Source organism: Anser brachyrhynchus (genome assembly GCF_964034855.1).
Source record: "Anser brachyrhynchus genome assembly, chromosome: 1".
Taxonomy (NCBI): Eukaryota; Metazoa; Chordata; class Aves; order Anseriformes; family Anatidae; genus Anser; species Anser brachyrhynchus.
In genome coordinates this window covers 203,401,115-203,426,402 of record NC_137694.1, presented here as the reverse complement: position 1 = coordinate 203,426,402, position 25,288 = coordinate 203,401,115, and the positions used below count along the sequence as shown (strand labels likewise).

Below are 25,288 nucleotides of genomic sequence, written 5' to 3'. Positions count from 1 at the left end.
ATTACATTGTGAAAAGTTCTCACTTTGGTCAGGCATGATTTCCCATTCATAAATCCATGCTGACTACTCCCAATTGCCTTCTTGTGCACTAAGAATAAGAGTTAAGAAATAGTTCTGAGAATTATTTGATCCATCACCTTCCCAGGGACTGAGGGGAGGCTGACGACCTGTACTTCCCTAGGTCTTCCTTCTTGCTGTTCTTGAAGGTAGGAGTGTCATCTGCTTTCTGTTAGTCCTTAGGAACATCCCCTGTCACCACAGCCTTACAAAGACAACTGAGAGTGGCCTCACAGTGACATCAGCCAGCTCTCTCAGCTCTCAGGGGTGCATATTATTAAGTCCCAGAGATTTAAGAATATGTAGTTTGTTTCAGTGCTCCCTAACATGGTCTTCCTCCACTGAGGGTAAGTATTCCTACTTCCAGATTTTCCTTCTAGTCTCAGGGGCTGACATTCCTGAAGGCTGCTCCTGCCTGTATATAAAGAGGCAAACAAGGCATTCAGAGGTACTTTGCCTGTTGTCATGAGATACCCCAGCTCATTCAGCAGTAGGCCCACATTTTCCCTAGTCCTTCTTTCACTGTTGATACACCTGTAGAAACTTTTCTTGTTGATTTTCATTTCTCTTGCCAGATTCAACTCCAGGTAGGATTTGGCTTTTCAGATCCCATACCTGTGTTCCTCCTGGCTGATCTGACTTGTCATGCATGCTTTCTTTCTATGTTTAAATTTAGCCTGGAACTTCTTGTTCATTCAGGTAAACTTTTGGTTGTTTTTACTTATTTCATGCATGTTAGGTTGGATCACTCTTGGTCTTGGATCTCATCCGCCCCTCTTTTCTGCAGGACTATACAGCATGTCTGATGTGACTTTAAAAGGTTAGATACGTATATGAATTTTCAGAGTAAATAGTAACTGGTAGAGCTGTATACCTAGGATTCTGAAATGGGGTACCTTTTGGTGGTCCAGCCACTTCCATTTCTACCTCTCCATTTATTTATTTGTTTGTTTGTTTGTTTCTTTGTTTCCAGCTTATGAGCTCTTCAGATTAATACATTTTTATAGATCTTTTCTTCAAGTGATCCCAGGATAATTGTACTGATTATTGATAGACATTTGATTAACTCTTATGCTAGCTTTCTTCATCTAATATCTGTTCAAACCTTTATTAAGACCAAGTTCTCCATTGTTGGACATGTATTTAGTGGAATGGATGGAGTCACCCTCTTTTTTCATCTCCATATCTTGACAAATTATGACTTCTTACATTTGTATGTGCAAAATGGATTATGGCATTTTCCATTTAGGCAGTTTGCTATCAACTCTTTAATGAACACATGCAGAATAGATAATCAATATCTGAACACAATGGGCTGCACAGAAATTGCTGACTCATCAATAATTGCAAGTAAGAGAGTGTGGCTCAATCAATACTCTGAATCAAAATTGTATGTTAGTAATTTTGGAAACAAATACTAGCATAACATTCAACAAGCTTAATCCAAGAGACCATAAAGTCTCTGGTCAAGATTAATAATGATAAAAGAGCCATCAAGCTCATTGTTTAAGGTTTCCTTGAAAAAACAGAATTCTTCCACATTCACCTCACTCCAGCTCCCTGAGCTGTTTTCCAGCTGTTGAAGTGCCCTTCTGAACTAGGAAAATATTATGCGTGGATATCCAAACTGTGACACAAGAAAGTCTATGAGCTTAGAATTGTTCCTGTCAACCCAAGATGGCCCTTAATCTTCCCTATGTTCACTTTTTGATCTGAATTCTTATTGTACAGATTCTCATGTAGCTCTTATACAGATTAAATATATAAAAGAAAAAGGATTTCTCTGACTGTTTCCTCTTGCTCTGTTGTCAAAAGCTGGGTGCTAGCTGATTCTATCTGAATTCACAGAAGGCTCTCAGAAAGTCTTCATCTCACGAAAGGAGGAGATGTCCGAAGCCCTCAATATAACATTTTACTCTCTGTCTTAGATGGATGTTAGTGGCATTAGAAGGAAATGATTATGAGTTAACTGTTAACACAAACAGGTTTCCACGATATACTGAAATGGTAAAGGTAGCTGAAGGAGTTTCTAACTTGTTCCTGAGCTACAGTTTACCATGTTACATGTTTTAAAGGGTGTTTTCTACAGCTATATAATGCAGCACTCTAGTTGTGGAAGGGAAACAGCTTTGCTGGTTTGATTTGTACAGTATCTATCAGTAGAACAGAAGTTATCCAGCCTCCCACAACTCTGGTAGGAAGTTTGTGTTATGCCACTTGGATGGCAAATGTAATTCATATTAACTAGCCTCTGTTTTTTGTTTCAGGATGTTTACTTTATCTAAGTGAGTTACTCAAAGTTCAGTCTCTCTCCTCCTTTCCATTAGGTGCATAGTTCAAACCTCAGTGTATTTCACAGTGAAATCAATTGGTATTCAGCTGTACATCCTCTGCACTGTGGCAGAGACTTGCTGGCTGCCTTCCAAGGTGGGATTCAGAAGGGCTCTTAAACACCTTGAATAGAGAACAGACACTTAGAGGAACTATTACTTAGTGAAGAGGAAAAGAGACGTGATTATCAAACTGACTTGTGGGTCTTTTACAGAACCAGAATTGAGACACATTGTCTTGCAGGGTGTATATCCACATTCCCTTCCCCACAAGTTGTTTTCTTAATGTTTTTCCCCATTTTTTTTTCTGTTAACTCTGTCTTCTCGGTGAGGGAAGATAGATTTGCCTTGTGGCTTGTTCAGTCAATGGGGAGTAGCTCTTCAAGTGCCTTTGTAAGAGTGTAAATACATGGATGTAGCATGCAGTGTTACCTATCATTGTGGTTGGGAATCTGTATCTTGAAGACTGAAGCAACACATTATTTTTGCTTGAAATAAAGGTTGATTTCCACAGTTGGAATTTCAGGGAGCACACAGCCTCTCTTTGAGGAGAGGTTGGAGAGAAGTACTGAAAAGAAAAGAGAACTAATTCAAAAATAAATGTTAAATAATGAGATGAGTCATGAATACATATTTTTCTTTTTTTTTTTTTTTGTTACAAACAGAGCATATCATGAAAAGATCTCTGCAAAACATGTATGTGATATAGTTAGATGAGATCCTACACTCTGAAATTGCTTGAAAAGTGTTTCCTGGAAAAAAAGGTGCAAGCTCCTGATCCTTGCACATGCTTATCTGCAGAATTCTTCCTTCAAGCCTATCAAAAAATGCAGAAGGGCATGTCAGAGTGAATTAGGAAGTTCAGTATTGCTAAAGGAACGCTAAAATGAATTTTTTTTTCCTTTAATTTGCCAGTAAGACCAGACCCCATTTGGAATCTTCTTGAATCTTGTTTTTTTGAACCTCTTGAACCTCTCTGAATCTTGTTTTTTGAGGCCCTGAAATGTTCTCCTGAAACCCAAGGTAATGCTCCAGTTTTTGGACCATTTTTTTCTTGATGGTAAACGTGAAAATTATGTGTATGTGCCAGATATAACTCCTGTCAGAAACTGGGATATGAGTTTAATTAGCAGGACTGGACAAAACACCTCATTGCAGTCATCAGCCTCAAGGCTTGTGGCAGTAAGTTAACCTTGGTTTTACTGTGTGGTTCTTGTTTTGGTAGGTCAGACTGCTAGGGAATCGACTTTGTGTTCCACTTTCTCAGTATTCTTAAAATTGGTGGTCTTTCCTTCTCAGTAGACTGGAGAGTCAATCAAATCCTATTTCCAGTGGTAATGAAATAAATCTACGAGATTTTATTTTATTTAAATAAATCTACGAGATTTATTTCATTAAGCTGACTTATTTTATTAAGTTGACTTATCTGGAGTTCCCCCCAAATTTCCCCCAGTGTGAACAAAATGAGGACTGAAGCCTTAACTGTCATTTTTATTTCTCTCTGTGGACTGCTTCTTAAAACAGCTCCAAAATCAACCAACAGTTTCCATAGTTGCAGTACTATTTAATTTTCATTTGATTTCCAGATTTCAAGGCTGTTTATTATATTGGTATGTCTTTGTATTCACAGAAGCATGCACTAGGACCTTGGGATACATTGGGTCTAAGAGAAATATTTTGAGAAATTAGTAATATTTGAGTGATTTATTTACAATTTTTAAGAATAGAGAAAGGATTTCTCAAAAAAAAAATAAAAAAGATGATTAAGAGAAAATGAAAGTTAAGATTATTTGTAAATCAAGAATCTGGGAAATTTTATAAATCAGATAATTCCTGAGAAATGCAATGAAATTTTGAGAAGCTGGCAACATTGATTATAATCCTATTTTTTAGCAACGCTTTTTTTGTTCCTTAAACCTATGAAATGCAAAGATGTGTATTTTGTTATTGTCGGCTTTTATGTTCTTGAAGTTCTGGCATTTGTTGGTTGGCAGGAACAGCTAGCTAAGCTGTTCAGAATTTATTCCTGCTTGATAAGGATGAACAGTTTCAAATTTTACTAACAGAAATCTGGATCCCTATGACTTACATTTAGGAAATAGATTTTTTAAATTTGTTTTTTATTTTTATTTTATAGCCTTATTTTCCAAACTTGTTATACTAACAATAATGAATAGTATATTCTGCAACAGCAGAAGGGATGTTGGTCAAAAGAAACATTTTTTGGGAGAAGGAGTATGAGAGCTGGAGCACGCTCTGCAGTGGGGAGAGAAGTGGAAGGAGACACCACCAGTTTAAACCAGGTAGGTCCATTTTGACATTCTTTCTTAAGACTGTGAAATCTAAACCCATCTACTATGACATTTATATCTAGAAATGGTCTCCTAAGTGCTAATAGAGGCTGGCTTGTCTGTATCTATGTGCTTAATTCAACTACTTTGTCTTAACTCAAATCCCATTAAGCATGTGTAGAAATGGCTGTGGAACGAAGGGTGGAAGTATCCAGGCAACAGTATCCAGTGGTCCATATGCTTTGAGCATCTGCATTTTGACTAGAGTGAAATTTATGGGTGCACAAGAACACTTATTTAAGTGCCTAAACATAATTTCCAGGTCCTAAAAGTATTGAAAACCTTGGCCTAATTTTATTGAGTCAGGATTCCGTGGTAATAAAAAAAGAAACTGCCAACACATGTTCCCCTAAATTAAACTACTGTTTTTCACTGTTTGCAGCTAGGGTCCAAGAGTCAAACAAACTCATTTCAAAGTCAGCAATCCTGTCTGCCAAGTGCTAGATCATGCTGTATCTGTCTACTTTAGAGCCAGAGCAGTTCACATGTATTATTTAGAAACATTTAGAACAGTTGAGTAGGAGGAGGGGAAGATCTTGTCTAATATATCTGATGTGTGCTTCAAGGCTGTACCATAGATGCCACTCTGCCTTACGTTGAAGACAATCCAAAAACTCCATGATTGAATGCTCTGGAATTTTATCCTCAAAGTTCACAATTTTTCTTCTGTCACAATATGGGTCAGCTGAAGATAATATAAAAAAATAAAAAGGGGTTACTTTTTTTTTTTTTGATTTTTTGGTGTTTATTTTACTAGAGAGGGTGGGATGGGGAGTTGGGAAGATCAAAGTACTTGGAAGTTTCTTTATGTTCCTCCAGTTCTGTGCTATTCACCTGTGAACATAGTGCTCATGGCTTTGATGAAGACATGGAGTCCTTGTCTTGGGGCTTTAGCTCCTGAGGTAAGAACAAACCAAAGACAGCAGCGAGTGGTGTTACTCTATCAGTAGCAGGCAGCTTCTTGGTGGCCCCTAGTGCTGGGCACCCTTGTGAACAAGTGCTGTGGGCATCTCTTGGCTGTAGGATGCAGCACTACATACAGACCCACCCACAGCAACCCTGCAACTCTGGCTTAGTTTAACATAGCTATTCAGAATGGCTATGTATTTTTCAGTGGAATCAGCCTGATGCACCCTGAGTCGTGTTGCTATATCAGGCTGGTCAGCGCCGAGTTCCCTTTGCCTTGTGTATTGCAGTATGATAGAGATACTTCATTTCTCAGAATTGTAATTACTGCCTGTGAGTTTTAAAGATCCCATTTTAATATGCCTTCCTATTATTAGTAACAGAAATGGGGACATTTACCAACGGTAGAGGCTTAATATTTGAGAAAAATTCCCATGCCTGAATGAAAGTCACTTTTCCAATTACAGCTGCCTGCATTTAAGCACCCTGATTTAGTTCTTTAAGTGACCACAATAGATAGGGGCAACATTCCTTTGCTCTTGTGCCTAGGAGAAGGTGCTCAGCTTCCCAAGAGTGGTTTCTAAAGGACACTTGAACATCTCATGTAGTGTGTAGCAGTGCCCAGGCTGGGAACAACACAATGGTTCCTGCTTTTGTGTCAAGCTCAAAGCATTCCTATAAAGTGGCAAATTGTAAAGTCAGGGAGAGAAAACCATTTGTGTGCAGGGACATGGCTAACATGGAGAAGGAGTATGAGTGGGATACTGCTTTAATCTCCTTGGGAATCCTGTAACACCAAAACAATCTCATTGTCTATGACCAAAGTAATCTGCCAGCTGTACTAACCCACCAAAACAAACAAACAAACAAACAACAAAACAACAACAACAACAAACTGTTTTAAGAGGGAGGGATGGAGATATCAGAAGGTGCCTGCTGTATCCACACCTGACATAAATGTTATGTTTCAGCTCTGCTTAAATGTTATCTAAGCGGTGCTTGTGTATGCATGATGTACCCAGGTGTGTTTACGAGCCCCATTCTCTGCCCTGTACATGGTCTCATGGTTTCACAATTAGCTTCTTAGCTGGTCACTGCCCTGACTTTTTTTTTTTTTGGCCATTTTGAGACAGTGATTTAAGGTGACAACAAAGAGCTAATGTTACAATTAGGTGATTTTGAGAGTTGCAGTTTTGCTTTCCCTTTGCCATAGGTGGATGGTCACAAGCTAAAGGCTTCAGTAAGCTTCCAGATGTATTTTAGAAATGGGAAAAACAGGGCTTTGAAACTTTGGTGAAACTTGACGGGAACTATCGGAAGATAAAAAAAAACCCTAAGTATACTTTTCCTCAATGGTCCAGTTCATTTTTGACAGTCCGTAAAAGAATAAAATGGACATCTTTAATATGCGGTAAGTATATATAATCATAGAAGAATAGAATGGGTTGGAAGAGAACTTAAAGATCATCTAATTCCAACCCCCTGACATGGGCAGGGACACCTTCAACTAGACCAGGTTGCTCAAAGTCCCATCCAGCCTGGCCTTGAACACCTCCATGGATGGGGCACTCACAACTTCTCTGGGCAACCTGTCCTAGTGCCTCACCACCCTCTGAGTGAAGAATTTCTTCCTTATATCTAATGTAAATCTCCCCTCTTTTAGTTTAAAGCCATTCCACCTTGCCCTATCATGGTACCCCCTGACAAAGAGTCCCTCCCCAGCTTTCCTGTAGCCCCCTTCAGGTACTGGAAGGCCGCTGTAAGATCTCCCTAGAGCCTTCTCTTCTCCAGGCTGAACAACTCCAGCTCCCTCAGCTTGTCTTCACAGGAGAGGTGCTCCAGCCCTCTAATCATCCTTGTGGCCCTCCGCTGGACCCACTCTAATACTTCCACATTCTTCTTGTGCTGGGGGCCCCAGAGTTGAATGCAGGTCTCCAGGTGGGGTCTCATGAGAGCAGAGCAGAGGGGAAGAATCATCTCCCTCACCCTGATTGCCATGCTGCTTTTGGTGCAGCCCAGGAATGCAGTTGGATTTCTGGACAGATATATATAGAGACAGATAAACACTGGTACCTTGCAATCTGCAAACCTAGGCAGTTGTTGATGTTCTAAATGCAAGGACTTCTTTCAGGCAGACTTGATACAAGAAGACCACTCTTTTGGAGCTAATTAAAATGTCAGATCATCAAAATACTTTCCGGGAGTAGTGTGAGAAACTAAATTCACTGATTTTGTAAATAGTAAAGTGGTGACTATTTAATGATGCACAGATTTTATTACAGAGAGGATGATTTCTTTATGATAGCAGTATAAATGCAATTATACATAGCAGGAGCTGAACTGGACTGTGCTCAGTCCTCCATTCTCAGTGCGCAGCTGTGCAGAGCAGGTTGTCAAACACCCACTAGTCTGTGACAGTCTGCTTTTGTTCTGCAGTCAGTTGAGTGTCTGTGAATAATGGTATGCCTCCCATGATAGAGCAAGGTTTAATTGACCACAGCTAAAAAATTGGAAGGGCAGATTTTAAGCAGGCGTGGTGTGAGAGAAGAGAGTGTACATGTTTGTACAGGCAATAGAAATTCTGTAACAATATGATGCCGATCTCTTACTTGCAAATAATGGTTGTTTGTCAGTAATCAAAAGCTAAAACAAGAATAAATCATATCCTCCCTTCTGTATATTTCATAGAAGTTTTATTTGTTTGAAACGTACTCAATGCCAAGTAAGCATCTTTCTTAATGAGGTTTTTCTGCACAACACACTTTCAAGCCAAATGGAATACGAGGAACATCTCAGAAACACAGAAATTTGTTGGGAACAATTTTAAAGGGAAAGTAAAAGATGACATACTTATCCTTGCATTTCTTCTTATTATTGTGTTGTTGTTGTGGTTTTGTTTGTATGTTTTGTGTTGTTTTTTTCTTCGATCATACTTTCTTTATTCTAGCTCAATTGTTGTTACACCAAGAGAAAATGTCACATGTAGTTTTTTTTTTCTACTTGACTAGATAGTCTCTATGCATAGCCCAGCTGAAATGAAGAAAATGAAATGAAATATTGAAAGAAGGCAGGGAGTGGAGGAGGATTCAAGGGGAAAGACAATTTATTTAGGCAAACTTGGCTCACCATTAATAGTTTGTCACTGATGTCTGGAGTTCACATCCTGGCTTTGTAGCAGTCTGTATGCAACCTTAGCTCATCACCTGAGGCCAGGTCCAGCAGCTCTTTGGATCCCAGCCAGAACAACTAATTTGGTATACTAATGAGACAGTATGCATAGAATTACAGTACCAAATGTCAAAAGAAAGTGAGACAGAATGAGAGTTAGATAACAAACATATATTAGTTCATTCTAGAAACAAGCACCTCCATTTGATCTCAGTGGTTCCTCTTTACGGATAGACATGGTTTGGTCTTTTCTTTCTGTAGACTGGATGATCTGGCAAGCTCTGGCTCCAGAAAGGAAGATGGAGAGGGTCGGTTTGTGCTGGAGTCCATCCTTCTTTTTATACCACATCTTCTCCTGCTCTTATAGTGTGATGTATATGTGACAGCAGTTCACAGTACCCCAGCCTCGATCTAAACTAGATTCAACAAGCTCCATGAGGTACATAAGATACTATTATACAACACTATGCATGTAGGAGTTGCCTTGGCTCATTAGAGAGCCATAGAGCACCTTGTCAAAGGATCACCGTTGGTCCTGTGGTCCACCTTCCCCAGTCAAAGCAAGGCCAAATTCTGGTTTACATTTTGTTGCTCGATAAAAGTCCAGTTATAGAATTCAAAGATATACGGCAAGAATCACATGAATAAGTCAGTGAATGAACCAGTCTATTATGTTACACAGAGGACAGAGATAAGAACTTCACTGACGTGGCTATCACTGGTTCTGCAATTGACATTGGGAAGGTTTCATCTTTTCATATCTCATTTATGAGGATAATGATGTTTGTTTCCTTTGTCAAGGACCCTATGATGTACAAACTAAGGGAGCTATATGTTAACCACCGTTGCTATCTTGATTTTCTCAGACTACAGCACAGCTTCAGCCCCTACTGCAAATTGTTTGCCCTTGGTGGAGGCAAACAACAGATAAATGGATCAGGAGTCCCGTTTTCTGGACTCATAGAAAATAAGGCAGGAAAGCACCTTGACAGTGGCTTTTATCTGCCCTTTGTCACAAAAAAAAAAAAAAATATTACCCAGACCATTTTCATATAATCACAGAATGGTTTGGGTTGGAAGGGACCTTAAAGATCATCTAATTCCAACCCCCCTGCCATGGGCAGGGACACCTTCCACTAGACCAGATTGAGTGAATTTTGTCTAATCTCTCTTTCAGAAACCTTCAGTTCCACAAGTTTCTTAGTCCATCGTTTTCTAATGTTTTGCTGTTTTTCACTATTAGAAAACCTCCTGTTATGTGACCAAAATTTACCTTGTTGCAGGTTTTAGATCTTGACCATTTTCCCAGTTGTGGTGAACTTGAACAGTTTGTTTTCTTTCTCTTTGCAAATGACATTTATTTATTTGAAAACTGCCACAGTGGGACTCTTCTGCCTTTTCTTCTTTGGATCAAACAACCTCAGTCTTTTCCACTTATCCTCTTGAATCATGTTTTACAGTCCTCTGATCATTATTTTCATTGCTTTCTTCTGGACTTTGAGTGGTTCATATTCTCTCTCAATTGTGTTACTTAAAACTGCACATACAACTCCTGCTGAGATCTTAAATAAGCTATGGAGAGTAGAAAGGTTACTTCACGTGCCTTGCAGGAAATATATATATATCTATATGTTGACTGTTCTTTCATATTCCTGCATTTTTTAAGAACTGTTTCCTAAGCAGATTTTTCCCACTCAGTGTTTGTAAACTTGATTATCTCTATTAAAGTGCAATATTTATCTGAATTTTGTTACTATTCTTCAGGTCATTTTTTTTTCTGTTTGTCAAGGTCACACTGAATTTCAGTCCCCGTTCCTTCCACTTTTATCATCTGAAAATTCAGTCTCCGTACATATCGATGACAAGGCTGATAGGACAAAAATAAGGTTAGTAGTGGGTTCTGAACAAATTTCTAGAGGAACTGTACTTGATAATTCTTTCAAGTTTAACTACTGGTGTACCTTTCTAGTTATTACCTTCTGACAGGTTCACAATCAGTTTTCTGTCTGTCAAGAATTTCACCCAGATCATTTTGCCTTAGCTTTCATTTGAGAATATTGTAGAAGACACTGTAAAAAGCCTTGTTACTGCTGCTCTGATGTCTACAGGGTCTCCTGTTCCAGGGTAGATTCATTTTTTTCTTGATGAGTTGTGATGTTGTACTTCCCACCCAAGCTTAAGCAGAGCATCCAGCCTAAGCAGATAACCATCAATGGCGGTGGTGATGGATATGTCCAGTTATGATGTCTGTATCCTGGACTTGGAGGAGACAGCAGACAAATAGCCAAGGGTTAGTTTGAACAATGCACCCCCCATCACCCTCCACTACTGGCCAAATTTGGAAGAAAACCTGACTCAAACTAAATTTGGAAGAAAACTAACATCTATATGCAAATGTGACCATGAATCAATCATCTTGCCTCATAAACAGTGAGCAGCCCCAAAACCCTTTGAGCTCTCCTGACACGACAGCGGGCTGCATGCCAGGCCCTCTCCTTGGGCAGGTACAACTCCCAAGGTTACTTCTGCAGATTGAGAAGGCGCTTACTGCAACAGATAGTGGGTAAGTGGACTGGGAGAGTAAGAGCATACTAATGCACTGTAATAGCGTTTTGAGATCTCACTTTATAAACTTAGCTAAGTAACATACAGGATTTGTGTAATGCATATAATCCTTAGACATAAACTGTTGACCAAGTTTGGATGTAGGAGTGGATTCAGACACACTAGGTTCCTTAACACTTTGGCTAAAGAAATTTAGAAAGCAAGAGGGTTAAAATCTCATGACTCAATGGAAGGGTTTTCTTGATGCAATGTCACATAACCAAGAGTCTTATGTAGTCTTTACGTAGTATGTAATGTCTTTAATTTAGAATCTTTGAGTGGTAAATAGTGTTTCTTATATAGTGTGTAATTAAATATATCTCCCAATTATAATCAGATGTACCTTGACGTTATCAAATCTTTGTTAAGTGGTATAAACTTTGTTATCAATTAATCATATCACTGCTTCTGTCTCCCAGCTGAAGTACATATTGATATTATTATTACCATTCATCATTCCTTCTTCCACCCGCTACAAGTCTATATGCATTTTTTATAAACTTACAGCCTGAAGCTCCCAGGGTAATAGCTTCTCTATCTCCCTGCAGGAGAAAAAAAAAAAAAAAAAAAAAAAAGGTATTTCTTCTTCTATTACAAGCTAATTTAATTGTAAAGCCATCTTCATTGTCACTGTAATATGTTTTTCTTGTGTTAAATCTCCTCGGAGCATAGCCTGGACATTTCTTCATTGTCTTAATACCTATGAACACTATGAACTGATTTTCATTCTATACTACTTTATACCATGGTATTTGTTGTAGTAGCGTATATGTAATAAAAGTGCATTTTGTCTTTTTATTGAAGAGAAATAAACAAGCAGATATCCAGGTGGAATCTGGTTAGCAGCCTTTTATTTTCTTTGCACTGTGAGATGAAAGAGTAAGTCAGATTCAGCCCTGTTTTAAATTCCCTTGTTTTCTACACATTATTTTTTTCTAGGTCTGCTTATTTTTAATAAAACAGAAAATTGTATCATTGTATCCAGGAAACAAAAATGTTTACCAAAGTATGTACTGTAGGTGAAACACATAATGAGTTTGGACCTACTGCAGCTGGAAATATTTTTTTGGACTGAAGATTAATTTTCTCTTAAGTCTTTCATTTAGAAAAATAATGTGGTCAAACTATGGCTTTTTTGAAGTTTCCCTAGAGATTTCATGCCCTTCCATTTCATTTAGTTAGAGTTCAAGAAAATAATCTTATTCTTTACGTTCTTTACCTAATATATCAAATCCCTTTTAGCAACTGAAATACCACAGAATACACATGTAGCTTGGAACAAATTAATATACAGACTAAGATGGATTTTCAGTTACAACAACTTAATGCTTCAGCACAAGTAGACATTGGTAAATCTTATCATATGTAGATACACTGTGTGCTTGTACCATCAAACCTGCAAGTTTTTTCTCCTCTGATATAAGTACATTCAGACAGACCATCCACTTTTGGGAAGCACTTGACCCAACAACTTATTTTTCAAGGACTTGGTGATCTTCATCTAATCAGTCTTGAAATTTTATTTATGTATTTATTTATTTATTTTTGAGGTACCTGAGAGCATGTCTGAGTCATCACAGAAGAGCTGATGCACTTTCAAAATGATTGTCGATAAGATTATGAAGCTAAAGTTGTTCTCCAATCTCTCTTCAATCATTTCAGTGATCTTTGGGTCAGGTGTTATCTTAGGGAATTCTGGCAAATTTGCTTAACATTTATTAAACTCTGAGAAAATAATAACCATTTCTTTTAAATCCAGGTGGGCTGTTCTTGTCATTTACTATGACAGTGGTTGTAGCAGAGGACATAGAAGAGACATGAAGGCAATTTTTGATTTGTACGACACTTTTGAAGACAGTTGATTACAATACTACAATTCTGAGTTAGAAAAAATGGAGAAACTGTAGTGTTTCTATAGGAAATGATTATGGGGTCAATGTATACTCAGTAGATATTTACAAATAATGTCTTTTTGGTTTTCCTGGTGACCCCCCCTCAAAAAAAAAAAAAAAAAAAGAAAAAGGAAATTGTTTCATTTCTGGTTCATTTAATCCTTTCTTTTTTCTTTAAAGAAAAAAAAAATGTTAAAAAAATGTTAAAATGAAAACACTGTTTTAAAAATGTAAAAATAACATTATATTTAAAACAATGTTGGTAAGAAATATATTGACTCTTCAAAGAACCATTTCTAGTTTTGTTTTCAAATCTTATTGAATCTGATCTATATTCCAGAATGATTTCTGTTGCCAAGAAACTGTTGTGTTTTATTTTCCTAAATCCATTGTGAAATATTTCTCAGTTCTGTTCTCACTTTTCCCTGATCTTCTATTATTAAAAGTATTTTGTTTCTTGCAGTTCCATAATATCCTAATTTCTTCAGTCCTCTCCAGCCTGTATACTTGTAATCTGCATTAAATCTCCAATGAAGAATCTGTGAATTTACACTCCTTTGTTTTCCAAAGACACTGTGCAAATGATTATGCTTCCTTGAAGGAATGTTGTAAAAATCTTCCAGAAGTTCAGGAAGCATATTTACAAGAACTCTTGGACTAAAAACATTTCCCTTGCAATCCTCAAATTTAATTTCCTATTGCATTGCCTGCTTAGATAATTTTCAACTATCACCCCATGAAAGAGAAAAATATGAAACAATTTTTAATGATAAAACTTATAAAAGTGCAAATCATTTTTCCTACAGTTCTTAAACTATGCTGCTTATTTATGCAATCCACTAATATTAAACAGGATATTTGTAGGATTAATAACAGCAGGTTATCTAACAGTTGGCAATAAACAGATTTAACTTAAATAGCATCAAACCTTAAAAAGAAATGATACATTTCCTTTTTTTTTTTTTTTCCCCTCTACATTTTCTAACCTCTGTCATGTAAAAAATGAATATGAAGATTTCATCCTAAGGCAATTTTATATCCTTTTGAATTTAATAACTGAAACTTCACAATAAACAAGAAGTACAGATAAAGATCAGTAGCAAAGAAAAGGATTTGATTTGGAAATTAAAAGAGAAAAAAATAAAGAGAAAAAATAAACATTGAAAAAAATCATGAGAAAGCCTTAAATGTTGTTAATATTTTCTACTCTAGATTTTGAAATCATCTGTATCTGGATTGCAGAATTACTCAGAACTGAAGTTCTGAGTTTCCTTGACCTGTGTTTAATTCTAATTTTCAAAAGATTGGTGTTCAGCAACTTGTTCCATCATTTGAAAAAGTAATTCAGATAAAAAGTAATTAAGGACAAACAATAGACTTGCATATAATAGAAGTTGAATAGCTGAAACTGGAAGGAACCTCTGAAGACAGTCAGTCCAACCCCTTTGCTTAAAACAGAGTCCTCTAAAGCAGGTTGCTCAAGGCCATATCTAGTTATGCGTATCTCTGAGGATGGAAACTCCACAACACCTCTGAGCAACTGTAATTGACTCTTGATCATTTAAGACTTTGCTTTGCATCTTCCTCCCTTCAGAAGTAACAAAAATTGTTTGTACAGCATTATTTTAAAGTTAGAAATTGTGTCCTGTGGTCAAACCAGTGATGTTCTAGTTCTAAGTTCTAAATTCTAAGAAATCACGCTAGAAGTAGCCGACAGGTAATTTTCTTGCCAGAAGTTAATGGAGAGCTCTTTACCAATAGATTTTGAATTTTCACCTCACATTTTCATAGAATTATAAAATGCTTTGGGTTGGAAGAGACCTTAAAGTTCATCTAGTTCCAACCCCCCTGCCACAGACAAGGACACCTCCCACTATACTAGGTTGGTCAAAGCCCCATCCAGCCTGGCCTTCAACAATTTGAGGGATAGGACATCCACAGCTTCTCTGGGCAACCTGTTCCACTGTTTCACCACCCTGTGAGTAAAGAATTTCTTCCTTATCTCTAATCTAAATCTCCCCTCTAATCTCCCTTCTTGTAGTTTAAAGCCATTATACCTTGCTTCATTACTGCAGTCCCTGATAAAGAGTCCCTCTCCTGCTTTCTTGTAGACCCCCTTTACATACCAGAAGGGCTCTCTTTGTATTCTATGTTTATAGCCTAGATTAAAAAACTTTCATCATTTAGACAATTTAAAATTTATTTATTTATTTATTTTTCTACTGTGCCTTTACTGCTATAGGTTGTTCAGGCAGCTTTGCTCACAGAGTGAATATTCTTGATGGTACCTGAGATTTATTTTCATTTTCCGTGTAAAGCTCCTTCTGAGCACTTAGATGGAAGTACAAGTCCTCAATCACAGAGCACATAAGCAGTCTCTTACACCTCACACCTTTTGAGGGATATACTTGAATCAGTTGATGCTAGTGGTGTAATTTAAATGTGTTCTCATTTGCCTGAGTAACAGGTATCTTCATCAATCACAGCCTCTGAATGAAAAATTTACATAAATACTTTTTTTATGTTTGATATGAAATTTTCCTGTCTTTATCTGATAAATTCATCAGTAAAAGTTGCTCTGATTTAAACATATTAAAATAATTTTAATATTTAATTTGTATCATGCCTACTTTTGAAGACCTTTTGCTACACAAAATGAAGTATAAACTCACACAACATGTTGTTCTTCAATAGAATTTGCAATGCCACAGAAGTAGACTACAGATGATTCATGAATGCAAGAAAGAGTCTCATTTTGGAAACATTCAGTGTCTGCAAATTTTGTGAGTTGAATATTTCTTGAAGGAAATAACCTGTTTAAATAGGTAAACACATTTTGCATGCTTGGATGAGATCATGCTAATTATCCACTGCAAGCTGGTAAAGGAATAATCCTGCGAGTATCAGGACTGACAGAGGTTACAGACAGAGCAAGCATAAATTCATCTCTCTACTGCTGCCTTGTAACATTGCCACAGTTCAGGATGATGGAGGCATATATTGTCCCACAGACTGCGCATATTTCAACCATTAGCAATTTGAGAACAGTTTGAGGCAAGTCAGCTGTCTGTAAGCCATAAATCTTCATCTTGGAAACAGCAGTGCTTGAGGAGATTTGATAAGGTAAAAGGCCAAGCTGGGCAGGAGAAGTTCTCCAGCCAGCTGAGCTGTGAAGTACTTAGAAGAGCCTTTCAGTTGGAAGAGAGCTATTTGCACAAGAGATGCTCAGAATGATATGTGAGATTTTCTGGGAGGATAAGTCTGCTAGACTTTCTTTTCCTGTTCAGGCAGCAGGAAATACAGATTGTAAGAGGGGCGGGGAAATTAATTTGGAAAATTTGCTCTCTTTCTTGCTAGGACAACCAGGAGGGATGAATATTCCCATAGCCTGAAGTCTCTTGAAACCTATATTGGCTCTATTTTCCCATTAAAAACAAAAGCTTTAAGGGAATTAATGTAGACTTTTCTTATTGTAATGAGGCTTTGCTCTGATGTGAAACCAAACTTCTGAATACAAAGTGGGTCTCAAAATGCCGACTGGGATATCACTGGCCATCTGTGCCAGATCTAACAGTAATTCTGTAGCAAGCAAAACCAGTTAATCGAAAAGTGCTCTGTTCAGGGTGCAGCACAAGCTGGAATGTGCAGACATGAAGACCCTGCAGTTTCAGAAGGTTCTCAGTTAAATATGTTCATGGGCTTTGGCACTGAGCAAGTACGAATAGGACAGATCTCCACTGATGAATCAGGAGATAGCTCAGCAAGTTGTAGTAGACAGGGAGGTTTACTCCACCCCTATTTTTCCAGGAACAAACCTTATGTTTGCAAAGTAGTACAGGGCTATGTGTGGTCATGCCGCATTCCTGCTAGCGGGCTTTGCTGTCATCATTTCTTCAAATGCCTGAATTCAGACCTGAGCACAATCCCATGATCACAGAATCGGAGAATTTTTGAAGTTGGAAAATAATTTTGTAGGTCATCTGGTTCAACCCCCTTGGTCAAGCAGGGACACCTAGGGCAGGATGCCCAGGGTCATGTACAGATCGTTCTCCAAGGAGGATAGATTTCCAAGAAGGGAGACTCTACCTCTTGGGAGCAAACTGTTCCAGTGTTCAGTTACTCACACAGTAATGTGTTTTTTGATGTTTAGATGGAACCTCTTGTCCTGTTACTGGGCACCGCTTAAAAGAGGCTGGCTCCATTTTCATTGCATTCTCCCTTTAGGTATTTGTATACATTGATATGTCTCCCGGTGTAGGGAATGCCACGGTGCTTTTCTGTGTTTCAGCAGCAGAGTTCACATCTCTAGTGAGACATTTTGTTAAACTTAGCTGCTATCTATGTATAATTTAGTAATTTAATAATAATTTTAATAATTTAATATTATGTATAATTAATGTATGATTATTTTGTTGTCTGCTCTAGGAAGATGGAATAAGTATCAGAAGCCATTGCAACATCTTTACCTTTGTCTCTACTGCAAATCAGGTACATGCCAACAGAAATTGGAGCCTTTTTCCTATATCCTTTCCATATGCCAGCTTTTCCATATTTGGAGCATCAATGGACTCCAGTGAGATGGCTTGGAATGGAGATCAAAAGTTAGATCTGACTTAATGCCTTAGTTAACTCTGCAGGATGGCATACCTTTTGTGTAGTTTCAGATCATTTTCATGAAAAAATTATCATCATCTTGATACTAGAATCTGGCTTGTGTCTCAAGCACTCAGCTCGTGTAAGTAGATTGCTTTGTATTACTGTTGAATCCTACAAAGTCTCTAAAGACTCCAAGCCTGAAATTGCAAGAGCAACTATTGCTTACTGAAAGAATAAAATTGGTATTCTAAGCTAAATTTTCATGTGGGTTTCTAATATGAGACAACAAAACATTTAGCATTCTTCTGATGACTTTTAATTAAGATGAAAAAAAACAACATATAAATGAAAACATCACAGTTGACTGCATAAAATAAATTGTGAAATGCTCTCCTTTAATGCTCCTCAAGCCTGAGCATTAATAGAAACTTTTCCTAGAAACTAATCCTGGTACTTGCTCAAAGAGCCCCTGGAAATTGTCAATACATAGAATTCCTGTTTGCTGACATATCAGTCTCCACTTTGTGGTATTTCTTCCCCCTTTCCCCTTCCCCCTTTCCTTTTCCCTTTCCCTTCCTCTTCCCCTTCCCCCTCCCTGTTTCCAAGATCATCTGTTCCAACCAACCACCTACCACCAATATCACCCACTAAACCATGCTCCAATATAGGATCATAGAATCACAAAGGTTGGAAAAGACCTCCAAGATCAAGACCTCCAGATCCGAACTGGCAATCCTGGTTACTTCCTTTACTAAAAGAGGACACTTATAGGGCGTAATTCATCTGACTTCCCTAGAGATTTTTTTCCAGGATGAGTTGAATCTTGGTCTGAGAGTGCCTTGCTCATTATGGACTATAGAGTAGAAGACCAGGTTGAATGCAAACATCTACTTTCTATTCCTTTAAGGATCTCGAACCCAAATGTTCAAAAGTGAAATATGTCCCTTACATTGGACCTGATGCTGCCTATGGTACCTGAAGCAAATGTCACTTGTGTAGGAGGCCTTCTCTTAACCTGTCCTGGGATTTTCTCTATGTTTTGGGATCTAAGAAAACTCTGTCCTACTAGATTTGTGCTGAATGTGATCTGCTACTAAAAATTACTTTTATCAGCAGTTAGATAACAAGAAAAAGACTATTTTTATGGTCCTTCATAATCTGAAATGTGTCACAGATTTTCTCATCTAATAGAAAAGGCAAAAGTATTCTTTAAGACCCAACTGCCTAAAGCAAGAATACAAGGACTTTCCCATCTACTGAACTTGGTGAAGGTTGATTCAATCATCATCTTCCGCAATTTTCACTTGACAACAGCAGCTTAATACTTTCAGTGGATGCTATTAATGCATCCTTAATAAGATGAATACTCTTGCTAATGAATCCCAGAAGTCTCAGACATCAGAGGATCAAGGGTTCGTGTGTGCATGTGTGTGAAAGCAAAAGCAAAGCACCAGGGGTTATTATAGAGCTATTATAAGCCCTCTGAAAGCTGTAAATCAAAGACAGATAAAACAGCTTCTAGTTGTTAGTTTTTACTTCCTGCTTTTGCATGTTTGGATGTTCTTCTTCTGGTAGGTACTTAGTATTTGGACTGACTTGTATAATTTTCAATTGCTTCTTAAACATACTGTACTGGGTTGGGCTGGGATGTTAACTTTCCCTGCAGCAGCCCATACAGTGTCGTGCTCTGTACTTGTAGCTAAAACAGCATTGGTATCACACCAGTGTTGTGTCTGCTGCTGAGCAGTGCTGGCACAGCATCAGGACTCTCTCTAACCCCCCTAGGGGTGGGCAAAAATGTGAGAAAAGAAACATCACCAGGACAACTGACCTAAACCAACCAAAGGGATATTCCATACCATATGATGTCACACTCAGCAATAAAAGGTGGGAAAAGGAGGAAGAGGTGAGGGGTGGGCTCTCGTGAAAACGTCTGCCCTCCTCCCGAACACCGGCTACGTGCGTTGAGGCCCTGCTTCAAGGACGTGGTCAAGCATCGCTCATTTGTGGGAAGTGGAGAGTAATTTCTTTCCTCTGCACTTCCACACGGCCTTTGCTTGTTTCGCTTAGTTTTCTCTTTCCCCCTCCCTTTTCCCCTTTCCTTTTTTTCCCCCTTTAGTTAAATTGTTAATTGTTTAGTTAAATTGTTTAATTAATAATAATCTTTCCTTAATATTTTTTTTCCTTTAATTAAATCATCCTTATCTCAACCCGTGAGTTGTTCTTTCCTTTACTTCTTCCCCTCCTCATCTAAGGAGGGGGAGGGAGAGAGCGGTTGTGGTGTTCAGCTGCCTAGCATGGTAAAACCACCACAGTCCTTTTTGGCACCCAACGTGGGGGTCGAAGGGTTGAGATAGCAGTAGGATTGATTAAAACACTTACAACTAACACGTTTACTTGCTAGTCACCATGTTCAGTATCCTGTTAATATTGGCTTGTTTGATCATGTATCATGCAATCCATGTCATGTTCTCCTTTCTCCTCTATATCCGATCTGAGAATGTGCTACAATCTGTGTTCGTTTTTTTTTAATTCACTGTGCTGCCAAGCACTGGTCTTGAGTTTAATCTGCCATTCAGGCTCTGCACTGTTATCATTTGGGTCTCATGGAAACTATCTTTTAGAGAATATTCAGAATTACACTGCCTTCCTTTCCTCATCTGGAAGTCAGTTTATGAATAATATCAGGAATGATACCTCCTCCTTCTTTCACGGTGGGCTAATTACAACAGTTTCTGAGTATTTTGAATATCCATGTGTAACCCATATATTACTATTTCTAATTCTGAATAACGGGTTTCCTCTTCTCTCTAAGATTAGTCGATTGTTTAGAAAGCTTACCTGGGAATCTGTCCCGAAACAGTCTCGTGGCAGGTGGCAAGGTGTGTGGGAGGATATCGGCAGGTACCTGTCACGGGTACCAATACTCTCCAATAGTTTTGTACTTTTACAATACTTTTTTGTACTTTTCCAATAGTTTTTGTACTTTTGTACAATAGTTTTAGTACTACCTCCAATAGTTTTGAACTTCACCCCTGAACAAGTGCAAAATCCTAAAAACCTGATAGAATGTTTGAGAGTCGTATGCCCTGACCCTGATAATGCTGGAGAACGACAGCTTGCAGCATTGTGCTGGGTCCTGGCTTACTCCTATCAAACACTGTTTAACATCATCCAGCACCTTGAAGAGAGGGAGGAAGTCTCTGAATCTGATGACCAGATAACACATGCTGTGACTGACCCAGAGGATCAACCAGCTATGAAGACACTGACACTGCAGTGAGCATAACAGCCTTGGGCTTAAAACCCATGGGCTTATCACTACTAGTGACAGGCCACAGACTGCAAGAACTTACTCTAGTGTAAACACTTGCCTTAACCTGTTTGCTTGCTGCTTCAGCAAAGCAGTTGAGTATCTAAAGTCTAACATTAAAAATGTCCTGGTGGCTGTGGCTTAACCAGAGACCTTATGCACTACCCTTAACCTTAAGTGTTGGTGGGATATTTGTTCTGTCTTGCTTTATTGAATTTTCGTGTTTTACCATGGCATATATGGTAAAACTTGACTTTACTATCTACAGAAATCTTCAACAAAATGACCACGAGTAAACATAATATTATATTGTGGACTAAAGGGAAAGAAGAATCCAACAAATGGGAACATAAAAATAGTCTCATATGAACCCCAAAACTACAGAGGATCAGAATAAGAAGAAATCAACACTTTCAACATCAGCCTGCTTCTAAGAGGAACTTGGAACACTGGGAAAACTCCTCTCTAAAGAAAACAGGTCTGCGCTCCCAGAAATCCAGGGATTACTAGAGTGATGTGAAATACTCTGGGCAAGAGGGGCAGCTCTAGGATGGAATGGTCTAGACATTAGTATTTTAGCTGGGTTCTTAATTCCTACTTTTATCTTAACTGAATGATGTCAAGGTATCATTTTAACTGGGCTGGTAACTTGCTCTATATTAGTTGGACTAATTCTTCAGCTCTAATTGTCTTCCCTTTTTACATGCAGCAAAATGGTAAGTGGAAAAAAATAGGAAGGACAGTGACACATGAAAAACAAAAAAGCAAACAAACCAAAAATGGATTTAAAAGGAGAGGAAAGCAGGGAACATCTGCCATCACCTTCCTTCTCAGATCTGTTGGCTGAGTCAATGAAAATACAGGATTGCTGCTTACAGTAAGGGTGTTTGTTACCATCATGATCTGATGAACAAGAAAAGGAGCAGGCAGGAGTTTCATAAAGATTGGGACTCTCAGTCATGAACTGTCTATGAAATGAGAATATCCCATGGCATAGATCTTATTTTCTTTACCTTCTTATGTACAAGTCTTGTGGGGTTTCTGTATGAGTCTCCAGGGGTCACAAACTGAGAGAAAAAGCAGCTAGAAGAGAGTTTATACCTCTTCTTAAAGAAAATATGTCTGTTAAAGAGGAACCCTTGTCCTTAGTCATGCTGTCAGAAAAGGTTTTGACAAAGGGATAGCCAGGAGGTGATTTCACCATGTTGATGCAGTGCAGCTCTATGATGAGAGCAGTAGGGATATTGAATGGACACTTATTAGTTTTCTCTCCAAATGGAATTATAGTTTTGGAGGTAACTTTATTATTTTCAGGTTGTGCTTTTGAAAGGAGTCTCCCAATTGTTCCCACTTCCAATTCTTTGTTTTGCATGGTGAAGTCTCACAGTGAGTGAATTAGATTTTATTTTATTTCAGATGAAATGAAGCCAAAAAGGTACACACAATGGATGCCCTCCTAATGCATTTTGGTCACTAATGGGTGTCTAGTTTCTGGGAATATGCTACAGATATGAAGTAAAACTCCCCTGAGCTTGCTCAGTGTAGGTATCAGATCCTCAACATCAGCTATTTTGCTTTACAGATATGCTCTTATTACGCTGCAGGAATTGCTAATGCAGACATCACTTTAAAAGGTCAGATCTTGGTAATGGATGACCCTGTATTCCCCCATGGGCTACAGACAGATGAAATGGTGATGTCTGCTGTATACAAAACCTAAAAGAGAAGAGTGTCCTTGCCTCCCAGACAGCTCCAGAGGGATGCAAATATTTTTGTGGCATCTTATAGTAGAAAAGGTAGCGGAACAAAAGGGAAAAGTGGGCAGGCCTGAGTGAGGCTTAATTGTATTACATGCTTTAGCAGTCTGGGGAGTACTTGTGAAGAAAAAAGAGAAAGAGAAGGGGAAGGAGAAGGAGGGGAATGGAGAGGGGGAGGGAGAAGGGGAAGTGGAAAGAGGGAAAGGGAAAAGGAAAAGGAAAGGGAAAAGGGAATAGGGAAAGAGAAGGAAAAAGGATGCATGCCAAAAAGCTGAGGAAAAGTTATTGACTTAATAATGTCTAAAGGCCTGGGTCAGCTAACAAGGCCTAAACATGCTGGGGGTGATTGTTTGCCCTAAGCTAAGGTAACAAGCAAAGCTGGAGACCATGAGGGACCAGCAGCAGAGCTGGTTGTGACAGATCTAAGGAGAGCAACTAGCTTTGGATGGCAGCTGGTGCTTGCAAGGGGCAGCCGTGGGGCATGTTTAGTTGGGCCCCTGTTGTCTATCAGGTGGGGTGAAGATTCCCTCTGAGTCATAACGTTGTGTATGGTGTTCCTGAAGAGGGCAGTGGGGCAGCTAGCTAGGATTTAGTTAGCTATCCTGTTTGTCTTTCTTCTTTTTTTTTTCTCCCTCCAACAAGCTTTACTTTTTAAATCATTATATTTGTCTTTCTTAAGTCGGTACAGTGAAAGAGAGATATAAAACAGATCAGAACAATTCACACAAAATGTTTAATTTCTTTCAGTTTTCATTCCATACAGGGAACTGGGGCCGAGTTAATCTGTACCTGACTAAAGCTAGGTGAAATTGGTATTACTGTAGGTTTATAAACTACTTGAATTCTAAACTGTCATCATTTCATAAGCAAAATGGAGCAGCATGGGAGGGGCAAGTTGTTTCCACCTGCTGGGCAAGCACTGGGGAGAACTGGTTACTGCTAAGGCTGCAGTAGGGCTCAGAGGGACCATTATTTTTATTATTTTTTAATTATCAGGCTACATTTTCTCAAGTCAAAGTTATGCCATGCTTGAACATAAGGGAACACTCTCTGTTATGAACAGCTAGGAAAAATATTTTTTAAAGAGGAAATTTGAAATACTTGAACCCATGTGCTGTAACAAGCAGTACCTAGCAGAAGAACTGAAACTTAATGTGATCATTCAAAACCATGATGCAATTATTGATGGTCTAGTAACCACTGCTGTTGCAGTAGGAGATTAGTTACGAGTGGTTTTGGTCCTTGTGATGTGCCGCCTCTTGCTTTATGAGAGCTTCAGAGTGTGAAAGGAAGACTTCCAAGTCTGTTGGAAATGATGAGTTGCTTTAGCATACAGAGGAGTCTTAAGGCAAAAGAAGGGGACTTTTAATTACCTCATGTGAAAATTAGCCATTTTATACTTCTGAGAGGCCACATAACAATACTCAGCTCAGCATTGGGTGATATTAGCCTGGAAGATGATTAGGTTGGGTTACTCCAGGCCTCCTGAATGGCAGTGCAGCTGAGTGAGCTGCCTGTGTAGTTAAAAAGCATTATTCTTTCTCCTGACTCTGCTGTTAATTTGCTGTATGATCTCTAGGTCAGTCACCTCTGTGCCTTGCTTTTTCCTTTAACCAGCTGTTTTCTTAGCTGTTTAGACTCTCATAACATATATTCTTACTGAGAAAATACAGTAGGATGCTGATCTTCTGGGCACTACCATGTCGCAAACAGTAATATCTGTCCCTGTGCCTCCTGTGTTGCACAAAAGCCCACTGCCTTGACATCACTTTGAGCATGGACCATGATGTTGATGAAAGCATTGAAATTATTGTATGGATTAAGCACTGTGAGCATTCAAAGGTTTATCTAACACCAGAAAAATTATTGTGGATGACACTTTTCTGTTTATATTCATCAAAACAAGGATTTTAAGTCTATGTTCTTGAATTATATTGCAGAAAATTTGCAGAAAATCATCATGCTGATGAGACCTTTTTGCAGTCACTGATAAGATTTTTTAAAATCCATTGGCATTTCCTTGTGAACATCTGTCTGAAGTGCTGATTACAGTATCCCTACTTAACTCTGTAGGGGGGAGCAGAAGGATTGCAGCCTAGTGGGCTGCGAAGCCAGAAAAGTGGGGGGAAAAAAAGAAAGAAAGAAAAAAAGGAAATGGCTCAAACAAACAGAGGAAATCAAAAAGATGAAAATTTACACCTTTAATGCATATGAAATGATTTTACCATCATCATCCCATGATGATTTCATGATCCTTCATCACACTACAACAGTTATCCAGGTTGGTTTTCCCCTCTTGAAATCTATATTGAAA

General features: G+C 38.4%; 1 long non-coding RNA gene across 1 annotated transcript; it reads left to right on the top strand.

Moving 5' to 3' along the window:
* Positions 1 to 15,736: 15,736 nt before the first annotated feature.
* LOC308199798 lies at positions 15,737 to 22,433 on the top strand. Its single transcript, XR_013954968.1, has 3 exons — positions 15,737 to 16,091; positions 17,734 to 17,796; positions 21,486 to 22,433. It is a non-coding gene; the product is annotated as an uncharacterized lncRNA (long non-coding RNA).
* Positions 22,434 to 25,288: the final 2,855 nt, after the last annotated feature.